This window comes from Macrosteles quadrilineatus, unplaced genomic scaffold (assembly GCF_028750875.1).
Source record: "Macrosteles quadrilineatus isolate MER2022 unplaced genomic scaffold, UCM_ALF_1.0 Scaffold_1__1_contigs__length_201487025, whole genome shotgun sequence".
NCBI lineage: Eukaryota > Metazoa > Arthropoda > Insecta > Hemiptera > Cicadellidae > Macrosteles > Macrosteles quadrilineatus.
Window position 1 is genome coordinate 103,391,006 of NW_026542594.1, and position 14,124 is coordinate 103,405,129.

Genomic DNA, 14,124 nt, shown 5'->3' on the forward strand with positions numbered 1-14,124 from the left:
AGGTAAATGAAAATTTGCTTAGTCGCAGGTTTGCTGCGGTGGGGAATGGAGATAATGCATTAGTATACCTTAAGTAAAAAAAAAAAAAAAAAAACACTCTCCATATTACAACAATGATAGTATTGCAACGCCGCGCCAAGTACTATTATACATCATTTTAAAGGTAATGAAAGCAGCTACAACTTTTGTTTTAAACATATTTTCATAAAACGTCAGCGGAAAAAGTTAAGGCAACAAAAATAAAACTATATGTTCAAAAATAGATAAATCTTTACATTTGTATACAAATAATGAACAAAAGATAACAGCTACGACGAAAGTTAACTGAACATGATTGTAGGAAATTTTATAACAAAGACAATAAAACTAATTGCAATTCAATATGTCGTTTAACAATCGAGAAAAAACGTGATTTACGAAACCCTTACACTTTATATGTTTAGGGGGGCACAGGGGGGAAGCAAGAGGGGTGGGGGCGGGGACTTTTGGCTGAACACTTGTCTAAATGGTAATAGTCGATGGGCCAAAAATCAGCCTTTCACTAATTACTTCCGATACAATCCCTTTATTGACTGGGCTATATGTACAACAATTTGTGTGTGTATGTTAGCGCTGCGAGTTTCACACTATGATCAATGTTATTAGATACTTAAATAAATCAGTGTTATTCTTGAAGACAAAGACCAATCTACGACTCTCAATATGTTCTATTAATTTATGGCCGGCATGTTTAGAAATGCTTGCCAAACAAATAGATTCACTTCTTAAGTGATTGTTTTGGTTTTACTGGTGAGTTTCCACTCATTAAATTAAGACATTACCTTCGCCACAGAAGGTAATTTCCGATCCCTTTTATAGTACCGCAATGCATATTTCGCTAATATATTCGCCAGATTTTTTAACTAGTGCGGGAACATTCCATTCTGAAATTACTCAGAACGTCAGAAGAATCTATAGACCAACGAAATAGGAACACTGCAACCGTTTTTTGGAATTTATACTCTTCAAAAATATTTATTAGGTAATTATTGATAGTAATAATGTTTCGTGCTGACCTAACACTTGTAAGCCAGTTCAACTTCACAATATTAGTTACAAAATTACACGGCATGTTTGTATAAATCAATTTTATCTTTAAAAATCAGCTCCCAGTGTCAAAAAACTATCTCGTTATGATTACATAAATCATTTAAGTAAATTGCTAATGGACATACATTACCTGGAAGTAACTGCAAAGATCAACTTAGAGAACACCTCACAGAACTTTTATATGGCAACTAAAAGGAAATGCAACTGGTTTTATAATGAAAATTTAAACGTGCATAGCAAAGAAGTAAAATTATTGCTGCATAAAAAGAAGACACGATCGTCCAAAGAGGGCACGAACGTAGGGGAACTGGGCTTACAACTTTGCGTGGGCTCCACTGTATGTCCAATCCAGACTGGACTTGTCGTTAAACGACCATTGATTTACATTAAATTGCACACCGTTGCTTCCTAACTGTTTTTAAGATGACTGACAAAAAGCTCCTGCCTCTTTCTCTTTAGCTGTAGGATGTACATTCCTTACATAATCAAATAGTTTTGCAGTTTTTCATAAATATCAAAAAAGATCAACCCCAACCCCAAATCGTAGGGAAAGTTAATTAGGGTAAGTAAAAGAATTACACTTTTAACAGGCTTAACAATTATTTCCTTGTATAGTGGTAAAGAATGTAGTGCGATTCTTTTAAGATCTGTCTGGCCGTTTCTTTTACCGTCAAAACTCGTGTCGAACTGGAACGTTTGAAACACACAGCAAACTACTAAAAACTATACAGTGTGTACCTAAATTAAGCCTTGAAACAAATCTGTATTTTTTAAACCGAAATAGATAGAAATATTCTGTTTGTGGCATTGACTGTTAACAAAGGTCCCACAATTTTTTACATAAAAAATATTTTTAACCTAACAGGGTAGGGGGTGACTTATTTTTTCAAATAGCAACCCCTATTGAGTGACCCCTCATTTTGAAGGATTTGTCAAAAGAAACACAATGTCACAACCCCGAGGTGGATATCTCACCCCTAGCCAAAATGGCAGGTATTCCAAAATTTGATTTACTGTATGAAATAAACGGTATCAGCATTCTGACACATACTTTCTCCCATAAGTTTGTCAACAACCTTTATCATGTGTAAGCGGTGAGAGTAAATATACAGTAATGGGATTGGTAAAATTTTGATCATAATTGAAAGGATTATAATGTACAAAATTATTATCAAAATAGTTCGGGCCATTTTTTGAAAATCCGATTTTCCCGTTATTTTACGGGGTTTTATGGGAAAATAACATAATCTGCAATAACTTTTGAACGGTAATTTTTACAGAAACGGGATTTGTACCATTTTGTTCAGAATATTAAGGACTATGACATACTAAATTTGTATCAAAATCGTTCGGGCCGTTTTTGGGAAAATCCTATTTTTCCGTTATTTTATGGGGTTTTATGGGAAAATCCCCATTAAAAATACAAATTCTGACAAATTTAAAAAACTATGAAAGTTGTAAGGACCATAACATACTATGTTAAATAAAACCGGATTTTTTCTAAAATATAATTTTTTGTTATTTTATGGGGTTTTTATGGGAAAATAACATAATTTACCATAACTTTTGAACCGTAATTTTTACAGAAATGGCATTTGAACCATTTTGTTCAGAATTTAAAGGGCTACAACATACTAAATTTTTATCGAAATCGTTCGGGCCATTTTTGAGAAAATTCGATTTTTCCGGTTTTTTATGGGTTTTTATGGGAAAATCCCCATTAAAAATCAAAATTTCAAAAAAATGAAAAAAACGCCTAGAGATACCATGAATTAGAACCTACATTCCAAATTTCATCGAAATCGGACCACAGGTGTAGTCCCTAGCTCTGTACACATCCAGACACACAGACACACACACACACACACACACACACACACACACACACACACAGACATCACTTCGAAAACCACTTTTTTGGGTCCAGGGGGACCCAAAACGAATATATCCACTCAAACTCGAAAATTTTGACGAAAACAATACTTTCTCCATATACTATGGTATAGAGGGAGAAAGTAAAAACACAAATTTCACAAACATGGAAACAAATCTGTATTTTTAAAACCGTAATAATTAGAAAAATTCTGTTTGTGGAATTGATTGTTTACATAGGCTCCGCAATTTTTTAAATCAACAATATTTTTAACCCCTTTAACAGGGTAGGGGGTGGGAGTGATTTATTTTTTTTATAACAACCCCTATTGAGTGACCCCTCATTTTGAAGGATTTGTCAAAAGAAATACAATGACGCAAACCGGAGGTAGATATTTCATCCCTAGCCTAAATGACGGGTATTCTAAAATTTGATTTATGTGGAAAAGCACCCATTTTGGAATACCTGCCATTTTGGCTAGGGGTGAGATATTCACCTCGGATTTGCATCATTGTTTTTCTTTTAACACTCAATAGGGGTTGCTATTTGAAAAAATAAGACACCCGAACCACCCCCCCCCCCCTTAGGGGGTTATAAATTGTTTTTGTGTAAAAATAGCTGAACCTTTGTTAACAGTAAACGCTACAAACAGAATATTTCTATATATTTCGGTACAGATTTGTTTCAAGACTTAATTTACACACTGTATAGTTTTTAGTAGTTTGCTGTGTGTACAGCTTCTCTGTATATTGTGTGACAAAACTATTTTTCAAATGTTCCAGTTAAAATACCGATATCTATTTCGAACTTTTGCTGAGAGACTTGTTTTTGATTTTTTACTGAAAGATTGTTTTGTTTTCAGTACTTATTTAACTTAATTAAAATTTAATTTCAATTTACTATAGTCATGTCTCAGTCATGAATTGTTTGTAATGTAATCAAGTTAGTTCTTTATTGTCATGTTAACTGAAGCTAATTTATTGTGCTATATTAAATCCTAGATTTCATCGTCACTAAATTTCATTAATGATATTCGTTCACGAAATCACAACTAGTAAATTACACATTCTGACGACGATGGGTTAGTGACAGACTCCTAACATTGACTATATACCATAAAAACATTTACAACATTTATGGTATATAGTCAATGCTCCTAATCTACGCCTCACCAATTGAGTTACTACTTATAATAATAATGAGTTTTCTCGATTTTGAAACGTGAAAATACTAATGACTTGCTTTAAGGCACGAATGAGTCGATTAAGTCTTTACAAGCACAGAGTTCGCTTGGTCATCGCATATTATCAATCGTTAACATTACAACGACATCATATGAACATGAACATACCGAGTAGCTGGATAACATCATCGACTATCAACATCCAGTATATGGCCACATTAATCAGTCTCTAATCCATGTTGTGTTTTACTAGGAAGGAGATGGTGGACCTGTATACTGCAATACATGGTTCTGATTAATATAAATTTATCTCCTTTTAACATACATATCGATGATTACAGAATATTTATGCCATAGTTTCAAATCAGGCTTGGGCATTATATTTCAGCAGACTTTACTGCTTACAAGAGAAAAGCATCCCGGGGTCTGCCGACCTCTCTTTCTATTGGCTCCCACGTCCAAACCTCCGCGAAATCGACCAATTAGAACTCGCCTTCTTCGCTGGCAACAGGCCGACCAAGGACAATGGAGTATTGAGTGTTTGGACCTCACAGAGGAAAACTATTATAGAACTGTAGTGATTCATATCTCATGTCACTCATTCATCATCTCTGTCGGTGTTTATCAAAGTCCTCATACCAGTTGTTGGGTATAATGTTTTTATTTAGTGGGGTTCAAGCGTGACCCGTAAAAGTAGCATAAACCCCCTTTATAAAGGTTTGCTGAGAACTATGTATTTACTGTATAATTTGTATGACATCAGGTAATAAGACCCTGTGTCATGAAAACGGGGACTAAAAATGATAAAGTGTGACAAATAGTATGCAAGGCTCACATCATCTATTGGGAATTAATACGTCAAGTAAGTAATACAGGGGAAATTGCGGTAATATTTAAATTACTCAACAACACGCTGTTCTAACAGTGTTGCAACAGCTTCTCTAAAGCTCAGCTACTTTATAAACATCTCCAATAATCAATCGGGAACGATTAATCATCTTATAACAATCTAATCACGTAGCTAAACTATTGCCTTTCAAACTCACCTGTTAGCTTGTCGAATGACCACAATCCTACATACATCGAATGGGCAGCAATAAACCGATAAGTCTGTATCGAAGTCAAATAAAAAATATCGCCCACAGCGGCCGGTCCTCCCACGAGCGATTCGCTTGTTAATTGATTATAGGTGTAGAGTTACTGTCGATTGTATCTATTCGATGAGTGTAACGTAGTCGGCAAAAAGGTCATATTTGCGTGAGAGATAAGCTGGGTGCGGTGGAACAACGATTGGCTTTATACTTTATTGACTATTATCGTTGCAACGAATCGCTGCCTACGCCCACTCTAAAGTTTGAATTAGCTTGTTTCAATTTATTGAATATATCTATATATCTATATTCTTTGCACTCAGTACCGTGCGTTACAAAATGCCATTTTTGAGTTTTTAAACACTGAAAACCATCAAAACATTTTCAGAACTCTGAAGCTAATTAGGCGAAACCTTTGTAAATGCACCCTTAACATTTTAACGACAATCACTTACAACACAACTGTACGACCGACAAATTGACCTACAACTCTCAATAAGGGCACTGTTGGAGAACAATTGATTTGTATTGACGATTTAGTTGACTATTGTTGACGGCTGGTGAATATCATCATCTCAACCAGCAAAATTCAGTAAAGTATAACTTAATCGAGTACTGTTATATGGAATTATAGAATTATGTTGTTTTCCGTGTGTCTGTGCCACGTTTACATAGGTTTTCAGGGCGTTGTTGCTGAAGATGAAACGGTAAAACTGCCGAGCATCGTACTTACCTTTCTGAATTCTTCTTAATTACCAATATACTTGCTCTTATTACATAATGTTCTCGATATTTCTATGGTAAATTACCGAACATGATTCATGATCTTACGGTTCATTCGAAATGATCGGCCATCAAGAAATGAAATTAGTTTAAAATGATCACTCATTCTATAACAAATCGGCAGAGCGGAATTACAATCCAGATATTACTTGTCCCCTTTCTTCCTTCTTCCCACTCTTCTTTGACAATTCCTGTGCCGCCAAAGTGATTATGAGTCAGCATTCCAGCCAGTCTGCCTCCAGACAGTAGATCAGCTGATAAGCAGCTCAGCTCCGTAGGAGGATCCCGCCAACCCGCGCCGTGACGTAGCGACGATCGCCATTCCAACACGTCCTGTCTTTCCATGTTTGTGTTTATTCGCCATTTTTCATCTTGTCACCCATACAACACCGTTGATTGCGGTCTCTGTCGATATAAATTCACTCAGAAGCGTTTGGGAGCCGAAAATCGTTTCACAGGTAGTTTTGAGCTACGCGTGGTCGTGGAGACGTGGTTTAATGTGGAATTCATATTTACGGGGTGTTGCTTTCTCTTGGAAATAGGGTAACATTTTATGGGCCTCGTAAAATGTAGTTTCTGAAAACCTTTTTATTTATCCTCGAAATACATATCGTTTTAAAATTTGTCTATTTAAAAGGTCCTACACATTTCAACAAAACTTGCAGAGACATAACAAAGCCCCCGTTTTCATACTCTGTTTGTTATCTAACTCGGTTCTTAATAACCCAATCACAGAAAATCTCGGAACGAAAATGCTGCCTTCATGGAAAAATTAATTGCTACACAGTCTTCTGAACTTACAAATATAAGGTCTGTAGCTGTTTATACTTCAATGATTCTAAATATATTGTTTCACTCTTGGTGAACTGAGTACCACAGAATAGAGTGATGTGGATTATTCCTTATAATAAAGGAAAGGTATATTTTTTCACCGGTATACTTTGATCATATCTGGCCACAAACTGTTGTCGTTTTTGATCATTGAGCAATGGTGTGGTTGAGTACAAGGGGCGAGGCGAGGTCCACGGACACTGCATCTCAGTCAAGGCTAGCTCCTATACCTTATACGGGCAACCCACATTGCTGTGTGGCTGCACCACAGTCACAGTGACCATCCTGTGGCAGTTCAAGTTTATCTTATATCATTGATGCAAATTGGTATGATTTGGTTTTAGGACATCTTTAGCTACGCAGATACCAGTGGTCGGTTATTCGCGCTGGCATGGCGGTCTCTGGTCTTTTACACTATTTAGCAATCCGCATTAATCAGAATTAAGTAACAGCTTCTATATAAGGATAACGTGTTGATGTATGTCTCCTGGCTACGTAGACATTTGAATTCAACCTCTCCTGTCCATTCTCGGCAGAAAGCCTCTTATTAACGTGTCAAGCCCTTTAATGCTGAGATACCCTCCAGTACCAGACTCCATTTACAAGTATCTGTTTGGGTAGTTCGCACATTCGTATAATTTGCATCGGCGAAGGCGGTCACAAAGTTAAGTAACTGCTGTCGTTACAAATCCCAAATTTCCTCCTCTTCTGCTGTGGATTGAAATCTGTAGAAATAAAACATTAAACAATCTTAAATTTAAAATATTTTAAAGCTATTTAGTTGTATTCATAATTTTTGCAAGTCAAGTCAAGTCTGGCATCCTTTGGCTTCTTACGATTTTAACTTAGAATAATTATAGATACTAACGTTTACACATCAAGCTGTTTTACATAAAATAGTAACAGAGCAGTAACAATAGTGTAATCATACCAGGGAGTATTGAGATGATTCGTCACATCGATTCTGGCTGTGCAGAAATGTTTGTCTTGCAATATTATGCTAATCTTATCTATACCGTGCTTCAACGTGATTATGATGATGATCGAATTCCATTTAATTAGATATTGAATCATTCGTAATATTTACTGAAACATTTATGCTAATCGAAGTTATACAGTGCTTAAGTGAAATTTTAATTTGTAAACATTTAGATATATTTATCCAATGACTAATTAGTGTCCTTATTCAACGATTGATTTGTTTGTATAAGGTCGGATTACTCGGTTAGTCACATACTAACGTTTGTAGAATTCTTCAAACAATGGTCTATCAGAAACTTATATTGAATTTAAAACTGTAACTCAATCTTTTCAATTTAAATCAATATTGGACTCTGTCTCCTCAGCCAAGTATGAAACTTGGCTAAAATACCTACTTTCGTATGGTCGCCATTTCAGTGAAAGAAAAATATTAAAGTACCTATTAGAAAGTTTTACTCGTACTGCTATTTATTTGGTAGGAAATGTTTTCTTAAACAAATTTTAATAGTTTTTTTTATTTAATCCACTAAACCTAAATCCACTAAAGTGGATGGTGTGTTTTGAGCAAAAACAAATTTGAGATCGCTTAGTGATTACGCATATGATTAAGGCATCAAATGGTTTATTTGACACTCGATTTTTTAAATATCAAATATTTTGGTGATATTAGTGCTTGAACTTAGTTTCGTTTTCCAATATTTATTAGTTTAGAAGATATATTTCTTTATTTCTTAGCAAATTGAAAGTTTTTAATGAGAAAGTAATTGATTTTCCTAAATCAACTATGCTGATTTTGTTTGAACTCCCGTTATTTACCAACGCTCTCGCTGTCAAGTTTGTTTATTTTATTAATTTTTTAGTTTATTTTGTCCCTTGCCCACTGAGGCTCAGCCTTGTAGCCGATAGCCTACAGGCGACGTGCGACGTGCTAGGGGCCGTAACGTGATATGACGCTGTGGGCGCACTCGATGGCTTATCTTTATAAGGCCACCTGCACTCCTGCACACCTGCACTCCAGCACTCCTGCACTCCAGCACCCCTGCACTCCAGCACTCCTGCACTCCTGCACACCACACTGCAAGTGCCTTAGATCAGCATCGACTCGTACTCCAAGCCAAAAGCTCTAGCCAAATAGTTTTAATATTTTTGCTGATATTGGTACAGTGGATCGTCAGTAATGTCAATATATGTTAGAGGCTGAAGGGTCATCTCTTTAAAAGATCATTTTTAGCCTTGCAAAAATACCTTACTTGCTTTAAATCTGTGGAATATATCTTGTCTTGTCTAACATCTCCAGATAAATATGGAGATTCTTTACTCGACCTTTCTATTAAACATAGAAAGACTTGACCATTAGAACTAGATATGTCATTCCATGTTGTAATAATTGTAGCTAGTAAACTACTGAATAATACGCTGATTTTTATCCAAGCAAAATTGGAAGGATAATTGATTGCAAACTGTAGCATATTTTACGTCACTTTAAATATCATAGTAAAAGATAAAGAAGAAGATCGAATTTTGCATGAAAATCTGTAAAAGTCAACTACAGTAGGTTCTACTTAATTACGAAATTAGATACAGCTATTCCATATCGAGAAACAGACTACTTCGGTATACAAAAGTCAATGGTTTTACTTTTCGATTTTTAAAACAAGACAACCTCGAACCTAGGATTTGGCTAAACACCGGAGTCACATTTTATTTTTAAAACCAGGAAAGGTTTTATATACTATAGAGTAGGCAGGAAGAGTGACGGTACTGTTGTGGAACCTTGCGGGATGCCAGCCGTTTTGGCGATCATCCTTGACTGGACATTGTTCTTGCGACAATCCGCGAAATCGAGTTTTCTTTTGGGCAAAGCGACTACGCCCAGACGCTCCAAACACGGATTCGAAATAGATTCTCGTAGATTACACTCATTTGATTAAAGACTTTAGCGAACAAACGCATTACACGCTGTATTGTTACGTAGTTATTCTTTGTTATTTATGCTAAATATTTGGGACAGTCCAACTGGTCTCCTTAATAACCATATCAATCACGTTGTGAGGAAATTGATAACAATTGTCAAACTTAATAAGGCAAACCTGTACGCTGTTACGTTCTTTTACAGTAGCCAAAGTTGGTCAAGCATACAATAAAAAATTTCTGCTAAATCTAAAAGTCGATTTCAACAAAACGGATAGTTTTTATAGAAAATCAGGTAATTTAAATCTTAGTTAGTGTTAATTCAACTAAATTATGAAGATTAAGACTGATTGATTATATAGTTTTCAAAAATATGAAAACAGTATCTAAGTTCAAAATATTAATACCGGAAATCATGTGTTTACAGGTGTCAAACTCTATCTTGAGGCAAGTTTATGTTTCCAAATCTAACAAAATGGAAATTCATTAACCATATACATACAATATTAGAATACAATATAAGAGGTTGAATCCGCGAACTGCTACATGGATACTCGTATGAAGCGGACGACGACAAACCGATCAAACTGTGCAGATCAGGACAATTGAACCGTCTTATAGGACGTTGGGGCAGTAAAGTTCACTCTATACAGTAGTGAACAGCTGTTTTACAATTCCAATACCCCAAGTTGGCAGTACCGTGCCAATGTAAGACTTGACCTCAGTCTCTCTCAGATCGCACATTGTGTATCCACATAACATTAATCTTGTCATCCCCTCCCCCGCTACCCACAACCGACACCACTATTGTCTATGTACACTCCCTTTCTACAAACCAAGGATATTATGGTAAATTGCTTCTCATACAATTTGTATAACTTGATTTAAAACTGGTTGACGGAACCACAACACAGATATTGCCTCAGGTTACAAAGCTGTTAACAATTTCCATTTTAGGTTTGGTTATTAAAAGAAAGTGACACCTGTTTATGATATGTGTGGAATTCGTGTAGTAGACTAAAAGTATGTGCATTCAAAATAATTAAAATTGAAAATTCAACTAGTTAAAAAAACATGTGATGACGTTTATTGATTGTCGGCATTTGATCAGATTTGTTGACGAATAAGATCATTAAACATCGTGTCCCGTGTTTCGGCATGTTTACAACTCGTTTGTTAGGCTACATATTTATATACACGAAGTGTATTTTCTTTTTAATCTGTACTTATTTAGATGTTACTTAACAAAAACGTCCTAAATACACAATGTATGCTTTGAGCTAGCTAATTAATCGAAAATCAAACACTATCAACATTTAATAAGTTCCTTCCAACTTAAAGTCCGTAGGTGTAAAATATACTGACATCTCTGCTTAAAACACGAGAATATATAAACTTATAATACCAACACCCAATGTTACAGAAAGTAGGGTACTTGTAAAAGATCAGTAAGCGTTCTCACAATGCGGAACTAATGAAAATAAAATAAAACTAACTTATGCTAAAATAAAAGATTAACTAGTGTCCCTGTTGCTCGAATTCGAGCAATTGCTAAGTATTACAGGCGTTATTTTAAAACAAATTTCAACCAAGTCAGCAAGTTTGTAGCAAACTGTTAAATTAGCAAACTTATTGACTGTTTACAATTAACATATGCTCTTCTTCTCACTTTTGATTTCTGACAACAGCTGGAGTTTCATAACAATTTTTCTTTCCAATGTTAATCTTATGGAGAAATACAAAACTTTAAAGGGCTCCATGGCCTCACTCTCTCATTATTTCCCTAAAAAGAAAGTTTCCTGCACAACTTCACGTTACTCTCTTTCCAATGACACCAAAAACATGTCATTCGGTTCAGTAGTTTCGGAGGAGTGATTGTCACAAAAAACCTGCTTGCGTATTAAATAAGTACTAGTGGTCGTCCTGTGGTCGAAACTCGACCAAAAATAATTAATGTACAGACTTCTCTATTTTCTCCCCACACTGTAAAAAAAACATGTGATTGGAATTTCTTCCATTTGTTTTGATTTTCTGTTTACATTTTGTTGTTATTTCGTCACCATCATGGCAACCCATATGGTCCATGTTAATTTTTTGAAGTTTTCAAATTCATTTTTTGTTCTTATTTGTTAGCCTATTTTAATTTTTAAAAGCATTCTGCACATCTACAGGAAAATATCTTTCCATCAGTATGCGTAGATTTTCCCTGCGATGCACACGAGCTGAGAAAAAAGGTTTTAAAGAAACATGCTTGCCTATTAATATATAGAGATAGATAGATATTTAATGCAAAATTACCCATAGAGCCGATAATTAATTTTACCGGATCTGTGGGTAATCTGACAGATTAAAATCAATATCTGCTATGCAGCAAACCTGGTATTCGACTATACAACAGTTTACCTTTTCTCCATAAGAACACAGTAACATGGAAATTAAAATGTAGATACACTTTTTTTGGATTTCTCTCTAAAATGCACACAGATTATTAATTTCGTTATAAATTTTAACGTGTCCCTGGGGGAAATGAAAAAGAAAATCGGTCCTGGGTCTGGGCCTTACCGTGCCACATACGTTTACTACCATATTCTGTAGTATTCTGTAGCATCTCTTCTGCAGGGGAAATTCAATAATACAATTGATTTTTTTCACGATTCTTATTTCTGCATGGATTTAGAAACAAGCCATGTCTCAAGTTATGTATATCTTAACAGCCCTAAAAACCACATTTTTACACATATTCACTACCGTAGTATATAAGTATATAACACGTTGTACTTGACTTTAAATATATCCGACGATAAGTAAGTAAATACACTCTTGATATGTAAAGGTGTTGACAGTGTTCCCTGGAGGAATCTCTGGAACCGCTTCCACAGGCTAACATGAGTGGACATTGCGACGAGGAGATGGAGAGATACCTACATGTCTGTTAGGTCTAGCAGTACAGTGTTGCCAAATGCCAACGATGTTTTTATGTTGCAATATAATATGTATAAGTGGACTTTGACGATTTTACTAGATCGTTTGTAAAATTAATAGGATGAATATAGCTGATTTTTTCAAATGTCCTTCTTGGTTTTGTTGTTTGTTTCATTAATGGTAAAAACGCAAAGGCTTGATCAACTATGTTCCTCAACTCAATCTGTAACAGGCGTTATAATCTTGCAGTTTCAAATATCAGCATTCAACATTTAATCAGTATGATCAAGATACACCGTCACAGGGGAAAATACAACGCAAAACACAGTTCAAAACGTTGATTACAAATTATGCACGCTGACACTGCTACATGAAAGAACAAGAATGGAAATCCGTGGAAATCTTAGACTGTGTGGTAGTGGTAATACTGTATACTGTTTCTCAGTTATTATACCGATAACATGCTATTAGTCCCGTTTTGGTCATGATTGATTGTGCAATCAACATTCTTCTGAATTTAAATAGATGTCTTTTAATATTTAAAAATATGTTTTTTGTTGAATTAGGTTATCCATCTTTGCTTGATCAAATTTGTAAAATTTGAACTACTGTATATGTAATGTATCATTACTGACTTTGAATAGGTAAAGCAAATAGGAATTCCATTAATGTGAACCAAAGATACCATTGAGTTTGGATACTGCCATAAATGGAGTGCCTATTTGTAGTATCCAAAATCAATGTGCGTCTGGTTCAAGTCAATGGGAGGTCTACTTGCATTATCCAAACTCAATGGTATCTTTGGTTCACATTAATGGAATTCCTATTTGCTGTACCTATTCAAAGTCTGCATTAATGGTACAGTACATATAGTTCACGTTAATGGGAAGTCTACTTGGAGTATCTAAACTCAATGGTAGGCCTATATTTGGTTCAAATGGAATGGCTATTTGGAGTATTTAAAGTCAATGGTGCATCAGCCAAATTCCGGCGACCCTAATTATTGGTTATTCATTTTGTAGTAAATTATGCTCAATGCAATGATATTAATCCGATTGTTCTTAGCTTTTTATCTGGTACGGTATTTGTAATGTGCTATTTTAGATGATTCGTAGTCTAACATATGTTGCGACACTTGTTTGCCTTTTTATTGTTATCTCTCAAACGTCATGGCAACCAATTAACCCATAAGGCCCATGTTAAATTTATAAAAGTAAATTCACGTAGGGAGAATCCCTGTGGTCCGATTTGTACCATTTCAGATTCATACCTTCCCATGGTTGGTTGCCATGACTGTGCTAAATTCCGAGCAGATTGCTTCAGCCGTTCAGGAGGAGTATTTGTAAAACAAAAGCAGGAGCGTAGTAGGTACAAGAGGTGGTGGTTAATTTAGACAAAATGGTGGCTGTACTGCTAACTTTTCGGCATTGTTAATTTTTTAATGTGCCATTTTAGTTCGC

General features: G+C 35.3%; 1 protein-coding gene across 7 annotated transcripts in view; it reads left to right on the top strand.

The window, feature by feature from the left end:
- The window catches only part of LOC129002135 (serine/arginine repetitive matrix protein 2-like), a 193,744-nt gene that overhangs the window by 24,765 nt on the left and 154,855 nt on the right, over window positions 1-14,124 (top strand). The gene's annotated exons all lie outside the window — the stretch shown is intronic.